Below are 14,862 nucleotides of genomic sequence, written 5' to 3'. Positions count from 1 at the left end.
ATTGGTTTTTGAACCGGTGAACGCGAATCTTAGATATGAATCCATAGGGTTTAACCTCCCCACTCGGGCTAGTCGCGCTAGCATTTAACGGGTGTTTAATACTTCGTAGACTTACGCACTCGCCAAGTGTACTTTTAGGGGGTGATATATACGTTAAGTTAGTTATCAAGTGCCCACGGTTAAGCATATACTTTTCATACTGTTTTGAATATGAAATCTCGTGGCCTACATTACATTATTGTTACAATTAAACTATAGCTCACCAATATTCGTGTTGACTTTTAAGCAGGTTATTGTAAAGGCCCGTGCTAATCCACCTGGACGAACGCTTCAACAGCTGGTCCCATTGCGAGGCGTTGACTTAAATATGTCATGAACGACTCCAAGTAATATCTCTAAAATGAGCAAATGCACAGCGAAATATTTCTATCATACCTGAGAATAAACATGCTTTAAAGTGTCAACCAAAAGGTTGGTGAGTTCATAGGTTTATCATAATAATCATTTCCCATAATCTTAATAGACCACAAGATTTCATTTTCATAAATATCATTACACTCGCAAATGTATAAAAATCCATTCGTATGATGAACACCTGGTAACCGACATTAACATAATGCATATAAAATATCCCCCGCATACTCGCAAGTATGTCATAAATATTGGCAATCACAATCACCATTTAAATCAAAGTACTAAAGCATTCTAAATTCCATAATGGGGTTTGTTAGGCCCATAGATCTATCTTTAGGATTCGCGTCAATTATGGGTCATTTCCCTAATTCTTAGGTTACCAGACTTGAAGGGGCGATATTCGGTTTAATAATCCAACCATACAATGTAGTTTTAAGTACTTGTGTCTATTTCGTAAAACAGTTATAAAAGCAGCGTATGTATTCTCAGTCCCAAAAATATATATTGCAAAAGCATTTAAAAAGGGAGCAAATGAAACTCACCATACTGTATTTTGTAGTAAAAATACATATCACGTCATTTAACAAGTGTAGGGTTGACCTCAGATTCACGAACCTATATTATTCATATATTTATTAAAACATATACTTGTAATCGAACAAGTTTAGATATTATTATTAATTGTTATTTCAGTAACTTGTATGTTTCATTGGTAACTATATTAACTATATTTATTTTATATACTTTAGATAAATAATTAGTATTTATTATGAAAATATTAATGTTGTTATGCGATATGTTTTAAATATATTCTTGTATAGCTATTTATTTGTTACAATAATATCGATGATAATAGATAAAAATTTGTATCTTTTTATGATAATAATAACAATAACTAATAATCTTTTCAAAAATAATAATAATGATAATAATACTATTTATGATAAAGTTAATATTAATAATAATAAAAATAATAATAATGATAATATTAACACTAAAATAAATAAAATATTATATGTTAATAATAATAATAATATTTGTAGTAATAATAATGTTAATGATATTACAAGTTATAACACTACTTTTACTAATAATAATACTAATACTAATACTTATGATAATAATAATATTAAAAATAATAATGATAATAATATTAGTATTAATAATAATAATAATAATAATAATAATAATAATAATAATAATAATAATAATAATAATAATAATAATAATAATAAAAGTTATACCATCATAAATATATCATCATCAACATCATGATCATTTCCATCATCATCATCGATCGCCATTCATCATTGAAATCATCATATCATAATCGTCATCACAATCATCTTCATCATAAACCATTATCATCATGCATCGTACGTATCATCACTCATATCATCATAATTATGTTATCTCATCATGATCATCACGATATCTTCAAAGCCTATCATCATGATTCATTATCATCACCGTCCTCTCTCGACATCATCATCATACTTCCTCACCGATCATCTAGTAACAATTTCATCATCATTACCTTCATCGTGTATCATCATATCGCATTCATCTTCATCACGATATCATCACCATTTCCTAACCCGACACCATAATAATCTATGTATCATCTTTATCATAACATCATTATGTATTCATCATCATACCCAATCATTATCATCTACCATCTACCTCATTCGATCATAGCTAAAACGAATAAAAGAACATATAAAAGTAGTCGCTGCTGCAAATTAAAAGGGGATGATTCGGCCTAAATTCAAGATTTAACATGTAGTACAGTATCGCATAGCAGAGGCCCGAATCATTGTGGCCCAAAAGGTGATCCAAAAGTATGTTTTAAATAATGAGATGGTGATGGAATAAAACTGCCGTATAATTAGTTTGGACAGCAAAAATATCTGATTAAATAATCGAAGTATTAGCTGGTATCCATCTACCTCTAGACCCACATGTGTACCGACAATCTATATTATGATAACCTCAATCATCTTACTTTCTTCTTATCAATCCATCATCATCAATATTTCCTCAAACAGAAACGAAACAGTAGCAGTCGACATAAATACAAGTGGGTTTTGATTAAAATCGAGCATGAGAAGGTTACAGTGGTTTCGAGGAAGCAGAAATATAAGGATCGAGCAGTAGATAAAAGTGTTAGAAAAGTGGTTTGTTGTAGCTGCAATAGTAACGAGGGCAGCAGTTGTCGATGATGGTTGTTTGGGTTTGGATCGAATAGGGAACATGAGTATAACAGAAGCAGGTGCAACAATAGTCTTGTGGGTGATGGTTTTAATTTTGTATCATGATCACACATAAAATTATAAACATATATGCATATATGCGTTTGTACAAAGAATAAATTGAGCTTACAAAGCTCAAACTAGAATCTCATCGAGTTTTCGAACGAGTTTTAAATCTTCCTTTGGTCTTAAGATGGATTACGATGGAAGAAGAAAATCAAGGTGATGTTGTTTGGGTTGGTTAAATGGAAAATGAACCCACGAGTGGGTCTTCGATAGAAAACAGAAAGGACTAGTAGTAGTTGTACTATGATTTTTGGTGGTGTGTTGTTGTACACAACTCATGAACAAGAAAGCAGTAGGCATCAAACAAGCATGGTGGTAGAGGTTGTGATGGTATCGTTTAGTGGTTCTAATATGAAACAGAAAAATAGTTTAATAGGGTTAAGAGTTGTGGTGGTTTTTAAGTTTACGAAGAATTAAGATAGTAAGGGAGAGAGAGATGGATAAAGAGACAAGATGGTGATTGAAACAGAAAATCACAAGCAGCAACCCAGTCTATTATTCGGACAGCAACAACGATTGATAACCAAGATTGAACGATGGTGGTGATGTGCTTTCGAAAGGAAACAGGAAAAAATATATCGCAGGTGGTTGATCGTTGTGGTGTTCATGGGTCATGGGTGTGCTTGTACATGAGTTTTCTTGTGAGTTGGCCTTTGGTTAACAGCAAATTAAAATGTGTTTGTTTGATTTTTGAAGTAAAGTCATGCTAATAGAAATTAATAATAGTTTTGGTTCATATGTACGTTGTATATGTGTGTATTTATTTAGATAGTGGAAACTCAACACTAACTCAAGCAAAAACAGTAAACAGAAAGAATATGGATTGAGTGATGATTAGTTGATAATTAAAACAATGCAATCATACTGTCAATTCCCTCAATCACAGATGAAAAATGGACAAGTGGGTTTTGTTCTCCAATGTGTAATTGTATATGTATATATAATTTAGAGAGTTGCTTTATTTGATTGACAAACAAAAAATAGTACAATCTCAATGATATTCTAATTCACGGACGAAGTGAAATACATGTGGGCTTGTTAGAGATCTCAATCACCTAAAGCAATATATATATATATATATATATATATATATATATATATATATATATATATATATATATATATATATATATATATATATATATATATATATATATATATATATATATATATATATATATATATATATATATATAGATATAGATTCATGTCCGTGAATTCTCAATTCTCAAAGTAAAAAAATAATAATAATATAATAATAATTATAATATAATTTAAATATATAGACATGTGATTAAGTTAGCCGTCGTCTACTATTTCATTCACAGACTGAAATTTGTGCTCCGTTGATAAATCAGTGGCGGATAAAAATCTTTGGAAAAGTCCCAAATTAAATATCTTTATTTATTTCAGTCATTATGGTATAGAATTTGATCTTGAACTATTAAATAAAAATTAAATTAACTATTCACTCTCAATCCCAAGTAAAATATAGTTAATGTTAAAATTTAACAAATAACTTCTAGATATATTATTAATAAACCTATAATTTATAAAACTCATTTTCGGATTACCGTTTATTTTAAAATCACATAAGTTCCTTTTTAACTCGTTTACTATCAATCGAATGACAATTGAGTGTTACCTTTGTTTACGAAATAACTTCGAACTTACAAAATATATATAATATATATACTTTATTTATATATAGATACTTTTTATATATTATTATTATTTTTACAAAATTAATTATAACAATTACAATATATACTATTTCATATTATTATATACAAACATATACATATATTTAAATATATGCATATCCATTTACAAGCAACCGTATCGTGAGTAGTCGGGAATAGTCAAAGGTTAAATGAATTCATGTAAACAGTTCAAAAATTTTGATACTCAATTTTACAGACTTTGCTTATCGTGCGAAATCAATTAAAGATCAAGTTTAAATTTGGTCCGAAATTTATGGGTCGTCACAGTACCTACCTGTTAAAGAAATTTCGTCCCGAAATTTGAGTGGGGTTGTCATGGATAACAATAAAAATGTTTTCATGATGAGTACAAGTTAAAAATAGAATTTTATCAACATTGAGTATCATGGATAAAATAATTCGATTACTCGAAGCGTACGGCTGAAGCTATCACAAAAGAACGGAATAAGGAATTTAAGATTCGTCTTACTTTTGACGTAGTCACGTTTGAATTCCAAAATTCAAGGAATTGAAAAGAAAATCTTGAAAATCTATAAGATCTGATTCTTCGGGATTTATGGAAATTAAGATCTCTTTAATTAAATGCAATCATCTGTCTCGATTACTTTGTCGGGTATTTTCACTATAAATGAACTTTTTCCATTCCATTATTTGCCACCACTCCCATTTTCTTTAATTCATACTTCCAAATCATCAATCAATATGCTTCATCCAGTTTTAATTCTGAATATATTCCTGACTTTCATATCGATCATTCTCCTTTTACATCTACCACCGGAGAAATTTGTTTACTTCTACTTCGCTCTTGGGGTTATTGTGTTTATCATACTCCCGTGTCTTTATATTGCTTTTCGTATTAATGTACACGGTTTGTGATTTCTGTGTTGTTGTTGAGTTTTATATCTTCCCTTATGTTTTGGAGCTCTTTGCCTTTTTATTCTCTTCTCGACCTCTAGTAAAACAAGTAACGGTCCAGAATTCGTAAGTATGGAGTTTCGAATGAACTTAATGTTCTAAACAAGAAAGAACGTAATAGCACGATTTGATTTGTCCAATTACCAGAATCACTGAGAATCGAACTATCAAGAATGTATTTTTCTTGATATGTTTAGAAGTTAAGCAGAATGAAAGAGTTATGTAACATGACACATGATAATGGTATGATCTACTGTGAACCATCATCACGTTTTATTAGAAACTCAACATGACTTACTGTAATATAATAACGTTGGTCGGGCGTCATTATATTATACTAACTCATGCTTCAATTTCCAACACTACTCCAGGAACATTCATAATTTATACTTAGGTTTTACAGAAATTTTCAATATAATGTAATACAGATAGCACGAAGAGGTATAAAATTTCGGACGAGAATATTTATAAAAATATCTTCAGAAATATCGAAGATATTTATGATGATATTTTAGGATTTCTAAGTTCGAAAGTTGATGAAGAAAAATTTTCCGCAAGATTTTAACATGACTTCGGAGAAAGATATTCACTAAAGATTTCATCGAATCCTGAATTACCTGGATTCTTTGAATATAGGGTTTGGTCCTTGTATTTGTCCTTAGTCTCTTTCAGGGTTAGCTCAATCCATTTTTCAGTACCAAATTTTCTATCGAGCGTTCCCAACACTACATTCTTTATCATCAAACTCTTGGCCATTTAGGCCATCTACAATTTTACTATTTCCTTTGCATTTAATGCAGCCATATCTGAATCATCGATTATCAATCCGAGGTGGTTTCAGGAGAATTGTGTTTTTAGATGATTAAACGCTGATTGTAATTGTCAAGATACGAAGGATATTTAAGATGAAAATCAAGTTACAAAGGATGTTTAAGATTAAATCAAGTGGCAACTTGAAGAATTATTTAATTGTAGTAGGTGTAACTTATTAACGATATTTTAAGTCAAAATGCGTTGTAATTAATGTTTTCCACTCTTTTAATACTTTTTAATTGTTCAATGATAGTAGTCCAATAGTCCAATAGTTCAACCAAGACTAGTATATTATAAGGAAATAGTCATAACGGATATAGGAACAGTTAGCTAGGATTTGGTTAGTATTGGTTTAAAGTTTTACGTAGTTAATTAATTAGTTAATAATCAATTTTATTTTGTTCACTATTTTCTTTATTATGCCACTTGTCGAATCTTGACTTGGATTCTGATCGGTCAAAATCCGAATTATAAAATTGAATTTGAATGAAAATGGTTGTTCTTCGATGAACGAATATATATGTGGATGTAGGTAGGATAGTTCAATGACTGTTGAATCGGTTTTGAAGAATGTACAGTGTGACACATTAATGTGAAATCTAAATACCTCGGGTACTACCTATCCGTTAAAATATTTTCACCATTAACAGTTTGTACAAAAGGATTTTTAATTACAATCTTTATGAAAACATATATACATATATATTTTCTTCAGATGTAATCATGGATTTAATGAGTTAATATGATATTAAACTCATATGATTTTCGGTTTGAGCTAGAATAAGCAATCTCTAAAACTATTAGGGACCACATATTCTTCGCAGAATATTTCTTCAATGAAGTTATGGATCAATACTTCGTCGTTCATTGTTGTTGGTACTCCTTGGTATCTATGGTGTGTATGATGTTGATGTTCGAGGTATATATTGTGATGTCGAGACGTGTGATGCGGATGTTGCTGTTGGCGGTGGTGATGGTACTGTTGGTGTTGTTGATGGTAGTACTGTTGCTGCCGGTGTTGATGTTTCTGAAGCTGGTAAGTTTTGCACCACATTCTCCAAATTAATTACTCAAGCGCGAAGCTCGTTGACTTTTTCCATTATTTTGGGATGATTTTTGATCAGAACGAGTGGATGAATAAGGTTTTGAATTTTAAATAGAATATAATCGTGACGAGATATCCTGGGAGTAAGGGTGGAAATGGTGTTTCGAATAGATTAGCCAGTAATTGCTTCATGTTCTTCGCCAAGAGGGAAATTTGATTGGTGAAAATGATCGCCTTCATCTCATTTCCATTGATTAAGTCGACTACGAACTCATCCCCAATTTATCCAAAATTGATGATGACTGATTGGTTGATCTATTCCGGTTATACTGTTTTTAGAGCTCAAGTGTGTATCCATATCGAAATAGCTGTCGGAATAGCTCTCGGAATTTGAGGAACTTGAACTGGTTGCAGAATTCATCTTGCACGGTTAGATAAAGGATTTTCGACATGAAATGATTTTTGGATATCGGATGATATTCTAATTACATAGAATACCCAATACTTATATATAGTACATAGGATCCCATAGATTACCGAGGGAATTAAGAGAAACGTGTCAGACAAGGTCTAATGTGATGGAATATGAATTCGTCTGTACACCATCTATGCAATAATTGCAATAGGATGTGTCGAGACTGAAAATGATAGGTAGATATTTTTCTTACAAAGAATGATATGCAAACTTTTTACATGCAGACTAGGTTCAAGTCCAGACTCATTAATATAACCTAACAACTACTAGGTCGAAGTCCAGACTCATTAATGCATCCTAACAACTACTAGTTAGACACACTAATGCAAGACCTGGTTCGCTACGACCACCGCTCTGATACCACCTGTAAAGGCCCGTCCTAATCCACCTGGACGAACGCTTCAACAGCTGGTCCCATTGCGAGGCGTTGACTTAAATATGCCATGAACGACTCCAAGTAATATCTCTAAAATGAGCAAATGCACAGCGGAATATTTCTTTCATACCTGAGAATAAACATGCTTTAAAGTGTCAACCAAAAGGTTGGTGAGTTCATAGGTTTATCATAATAATCATTTCCCATAATCTTAATAGACCACAAGATTTCATTTTCATAAATATCATTACACTCGCAAGTGTATAAAAATCCATTCGTATGATGAACACCTGGTAACCGATATTAACATAATGCATATAGAATATCCCCTGCATACTAGCAAGTATGCCATAAATATTGGCAATCGCAATCACTATTTAAATCGAAGTACTAAAGCATTCCAAATTCCAGAATGGGGTTTGTTAGGCCCATAGATCTATCATTAGGATTCGCGTCAATTAGGGGCCATTTCCCTAATTCTTAGGTTACCAGACTTGAAGGGGCGATATTCGGTTTAATAATCCAACCATACAATGTAGTTATAAGTACTTGTGTCTATTTCGCAAAACAGTTATAAAAGCAGCGCATGTATTCTCAGTCCCAAAAATATATATTGCAAAAGCATTTAAAAAGGGAGCAAATGAAACTCACCATACTGTATTTTGTAGTAAAAATACATATGACCTCATTTAACAAGTGTAGGGTTGACCTCAGATTCACGAACCTATATTATTCATATATTTATTAAAACTTATACTTGTAATCGAACAAGTTTAGATATTATTATTAATTGTTATTTCAGTAACTTGTATGATTCATTGGTAACTATATTAACTATATTTATTTTATATACTTTAGATAAATAATTAGTATTTATTCTGAAAATATTAATGTTGTTATGCAATATGTTTTAAATATATTCTTGTATAGCTATTTATTTGTTACAATAATATCGATGATAATAGATAAAAATTTGTATCTTTTTATGATAATAATAACAATAACTAATAATCTTTTCAAAAATAATAATAATGATAATAATACTATTTATGATAAAGTTAATATTAATAATAAAAAAAATAATAATAATGATAATATTAACACTAAAATAAATAAAATATTATATGTTAATAATAATAATAATAATATTTGTGGTAATAATAATGTTAATGATATTACAAGTTATAACACTACTTTTACTAATAATAATACTAATACTAATACTTATGATAATAATAATATTAAAAATAATAATGATAATAATATTAATAATAATAATAGTAATAATAATAATAATAATAATAATAATAATAATAATAATAATAATAATAATAATAATAATAAAAGTTATACCATCATAAATATATCATCATCAACATCATGATCATTTCCATCATCATCATCGATCGCCATTCATTATTGAAATCATCATATCATAATCGTCATCACAATCATCTTCATCATAAACCATTATCATCATGCATCGTACGTATCATCACTCATATCATCATAATCATGTTATCTCATCATGATCATCACGATATCTTCAAATCCTATCATCATGATTCATTATCATCATCGTCCTCTCTCGACATCATCATCATACTTCCTCACCGATCATCTAGTAACAATTTCATCATCAGTACCTTCATCGTGTTTCATCATATCTCATTCATCTTCATCACGATATCATCACCATTTCCTAACCCGACACCATAATAATCTATGTATCATCTTTATCATAACATCATTATGTATTCATCATCATACCCAATCATTATCATCTACCATCTTCCTCATTCGATCATAGCTAAAATGAATAAAAGAACATATAAAAGTAGTCGCTGCTGCAAATTAAAAGGGGATGATTTGGCCTAAATTCAAAATTTAACATGTAGTCCAGTATCGCATAGCAGAGGTCCGAATCATTGTGGCCCAAAAGGTGATCCAAAAGTATGTTTTAAATAATGAGATGGTGATGGAATAAAACTGCCGTATAATTAGTTTGGCCAGTAAAAATATCTGATTAAATAATCGAAGTATTAGCTGGTATCCATCCACCTCTAGACCCACATGTGTACCGATAATCTATATTATGATAACCTCAATCATCTTACTTTCTTCTTATCAATCCATCATCATCAATATTTCCTCGAACAGAAACGAAACAGTAGCAGTCGACATAAATACAAGTGGGTTTTGATTAAAATCGAGCATGAGAAGGTTACAGCAGTTTCGAGAGAAGCAGAAATATAAGGATCGAGCAGTAGATAAAAGTGTTATAAAAGTGGTTTGTTGTAGTGCAATAGTAATGAGGGCAACAGTTGTCGATGATGGTTGTTTGGGTTTGGATCGAATAGGGAACAGGAGTAAAATAGAAGCAGGTGCAACAATAGTCTTGTGGGTGATGGTTTTAATTTTGTATCATGATCACACATAAAATTATAAACATACATGCATATATGCGTTTGTACAAAGAATAAATTGAGCTTACAAAGCTCAAACTAGAATCTCATCGAGTTTTTGAACGAGTTTTAAATCTTCCTTTGGTCTTAAGATGGATTACGATGGAAGAAGAAAATCAAGGTGATGTTGTTTGGGTTGGTTAAATGGAAAACGAACCCACGAGTGGGTCTTCAATAGAAAACAGAAAGGACTAGTAGTAGTTGTACTATGATTTTTGGTGGTGTGTTGTTGTACACAACTCATGAACAAGAAAGCAGTAGGCATCAAACAAGCATGGTGGTAGAGGTTGTAATGGTATCGTTTGGTGGTTCTAATATGAAACAGAAAAATAGTTTAATAGGGTTAAGAGTTGTGGTGGTTTTTAAGTTTACGAAGAATTAAGATAATAAGGGAGAGAGCGATGGATAAAGAGACAAGATGGTGATTGAAACAGAAAATCCAAGCAGCAACCCAAGCTATTATTTGGACAGCAACAGCGATTGATAACCAAGATTGAACGATGGGGGTGATGTACTTTCGAAAGGAAACAGGAAAAAAAATATCGCAGGTGGTTGATCGTTGTGGTGTTCATGGGTCATGGGTGTGCTTGTACATGAGTTTTCTTGTGAGTTGGCCTTTGGTTAACAGCAAATTAAAATGTGTTTGTTTGGTTTTTGAAGTAAAGTCATGCTAATAGAAATTAATAATAGTTTTGGTTCATATGTACGTTGTATTTGTGTGTATTTATTTAGATAGTGGAAACTCAACACTAACTCAAACAAAAACAGTAAACAGAAAGAATATGGATTGAGTGATGATTGGTTGATAATTAAAACAATGCAATCATACTGTCAATTCCCTCAATCACGGATGAAAATGGACAAGTGGGTTTTGTTCTCCAATATGTAATTGTATATGTATATATAATTTAGAGAGTTGCTTTATTTGATTGACAAACAAAAAATAGTACAATCTCAATGATATTCTAATTCACGGACGAAGTGAAATACATGTGGGCTTGTTAGAGATCTCAATCACCTAAAGCATAAATTTAATATTATATAATTGATCAAAGATATTTGTGGTGGTAATATGAAAGAGTAATCAAAGTTACTTTCGGGTCTCACTACACCAATAAAACCATACTATATTACATATTAGTTATAAAGGTTGAAGGTATTATTTTGGTGAATAAGTCAAGTAGAGAAAAACAAAATCATAAAGGGTGATAGTGATGATTATGGGTAATGTATTATATATATATATATATATATATATATATATATATATATATATATATATATATATATATATATATATATATATATATATATATATATATATATATTCATGTCCGTGAATTCTCAATTCTCAATGTAAAATAATAATAATAATATAATAATTATTATAATATAATTTAAATATATAGACATGTGATTAAGTTAGCCGTCGTCTACTATTTCATTCACAAACTGAAATTTGTGCTCCGTTGATAAATCAGTGGCGAATAAAAATCTTTGAAAAAGTCCCAAATTAAATATCTTTATTTATTTCAGTTATTATGGTATAGAATTTGATCTTGAACTATTAAATAAAAATTAAATTAACTATTCACTCTCAATCCCAAGTAAAATATAGTTAATTTTAAAATTTAACAAATAACTTCTAGATATATTATTAATAAACCTATAATTTATAAAACTCATTTTCGGATCACCGTTTATTTTAAAATCACATAAGTTCCTTTTTAACTCGTTTACTATCAATCGAATGACAATTGAGTGTTACCTTTGTTTACGAAATAACTTCGAACTTACAAAATATATATATTATATATACTTTATTTATATATAGATACTTTTTATATATTATTATTATTTTTACAAAATTAATTATAACAATTACAATATATACTATTTCATATTATTATATACAAACATATACATATATTTAAATATATGCATATCCATTTACAAGCAATTGTATCGTGAGTCGTCGGGAATAGTCAAAGGTTAAATGAATTCATGTAAATAGTTCAAAAATTTTGAGACTCAATTTTACAGACTTTGCTTATCGTGTCGAAATCAATTAAAGATCAAGTTTAAATTCGGTCGGAAATTTCTAGGTTGTCACAGTTATTTCTTAGGTGCTTAGACATTTGATGCTTCCGCTGTATTAGTCTCGCTGTTAGACTTGCTGTGTAGACACCCGCTGCTTTTGTTTAGAGATGTCTCTGCATGAAACTTTTACTTTGCATTCACGAACAATGTTACTTTTGAACAATGAATTTGTAATGACCTTTGAGTCTCGTACTTATGTTATTGCTTTCTATTCGTAGAAGCACACTATCGTTTGTTAAACATTTGACATCGGTAAAGACGTTACCCCTTTTTATGAATGCAAACTTATTTTAAAACAACATATAGTGTTTGACCTTGTAATGATCCTGTTGTTGATGATCCGTACACGTCAATTTTGTACAGGGCGTCACATGAGTTGAATGTAAAGAGTTTACACTCTTGTTGGCGATTCCTCAAAGGTAGCAAATACGTTGATTGCTTTACGCCATGAAGGTATAATGATACATGATTGCATGTATCAAATTTGAGTAAGTGAGAATGTAGAGTGTGAGTGATGGATAGCATGAGAGCCTTTTTTTTCTCTAGAGCTGAACCCTCACTATATATAGTGAAGGGAAGTAAGGTGTGACTTAAACTAACCAATTCCCAATGCTCTGTCATCAGTTCCCGAGGTACTGTAGCATCAGTTCCCAAGACAGTCAAAGATGCTCCGTATTCAGTTCCCAAGGCACTGTAGCATCAGTTCCCAATGCTTTGTAAAGAGAGCCTTGACCTTCTAAAAATGTCCATTGTACTTTTGGAAAGCAATAATGTTCCTTTCCTTTGACTCAAGTTTGACCGCAGTTATCGAGGCACCATATTGCTTCGTTGATGGACTTAGCTTCATATGTACATTTAGCTTCTTAATTCTCATGTTCGGCGGAGGTTAATGTATCGGAGGTGGGGTACATTATCAAAAGAGCTAGAGTAAACAAATTTATAAAGAATGATCAAATCATAAAGTCCAATTAGAAATGTCACAGCATATATGTTGATAAGAAGCGGAGTTATAACTTTAGAAATATTTGAGTTATTAATGTAATACTTACGATATGTGCTGATAAGAAGAAATTATAATCCCAACCTTTAATATGTGTGTTCACACCTGCTACAACTTAGGGATTTCATTCTCATCTTTTTTCAAAGAAATTGAGAATGAAAGCTCCATCATATTTTGGTCGAACATATGGGTTGGAAGCTCAAAACGGTGAAGTTCAACAGGCTATTTGTTCTAGAAACAAACAAACAAGTATCGTTGCAGGGGAGGACAGGATCATGACATTGGATCAGAGAACCTTGTTGGAGACGTCTGGATCTTGGGATCGAAGGTTTTCGTGAATCGTTGACGTTGGGGATCGAATTAGTCCAACCAGATCGATTTGGATCGGATTAGAACGATGCCCTAGAGTCTTGATTCGACTTGTTTGGGTTTTAGGATTGCTGTGATGAGAGTAAAACATCCAGGGGACTCATTAGGGTTTTTGGAACCATCAGCCACAAATGAATACATAAGCTCCCTTATATACTCATATGGGCCGACAGTCGATCGTCGGGCCCGCCTGACTTTAAACTTGTACGGGATGATACGAACTCGGGACTTTTATGCACCAACAAACCTGTTGTCGAGATTTAGAACAAATGGAAGACATTTCTATTGTGATTGTAGATGTATGCTTTCAAGCAAACTCATCGGATAAATGGAAATGTGGTTGAGGCAAAGACGGTATCTTCGCAACAAAACAAATCACAACCATAATTGATGAAAAACGACTCGCAGCTGGTAACCATATCATTACAACTGTTCCAAATACTTTGATTTCTCAAAAGGTCGAAAGTTTTGTATGGAGAGCGGAACTAAAAAGGCTACTAGTTGATAAAGAACTTAATAAACGAGGTATTGATTTGGATTCTTGATTTTGTTCGCTTTGTGTGGAAGAAATAGAAACGGTTGAACATTCATTGGTAAATTGTTTTATAGTAGTAGAAATTTGAAAACTTTATCTAAAGTGGTGGAATCTCCCGGCTGATAATATTCAATTGCTCGAACCTTTATTTGATGATTCGATATTCACTTCATTCTCTAGGTTCAGGTACTTCATTTGACAGGTTGCGAAGTGTAGTGGCGAATCTAGGATTCAAGCTCCATGTGGTCCTTAAAAAGTTATTCGATAAATTACTTGAACGAAAATTAATTGTGTTCTGGTCGGATCGGAT

Source organism: Rutidosis leptorrhynchoides, chromosome 1 (assembly GCF_046630445.1).
Source record: "Rutidosis leptorrhynchoides isolate AG116_Rl617_1_P2 chromosome 1, CSIRO_AGI_Rlap_v1, whole genome shotgun sequence".
NCBI classification, from domain to species: Eukaryota; Viridiplantae; Streptophyta; class Magnoliopsida; order Asterales; family Asteraceae; genus Rutidosis; species Rutidosis leptorrhynchoides.
This window is presented reverse-complemented; position numbering follows the sequence as displayed.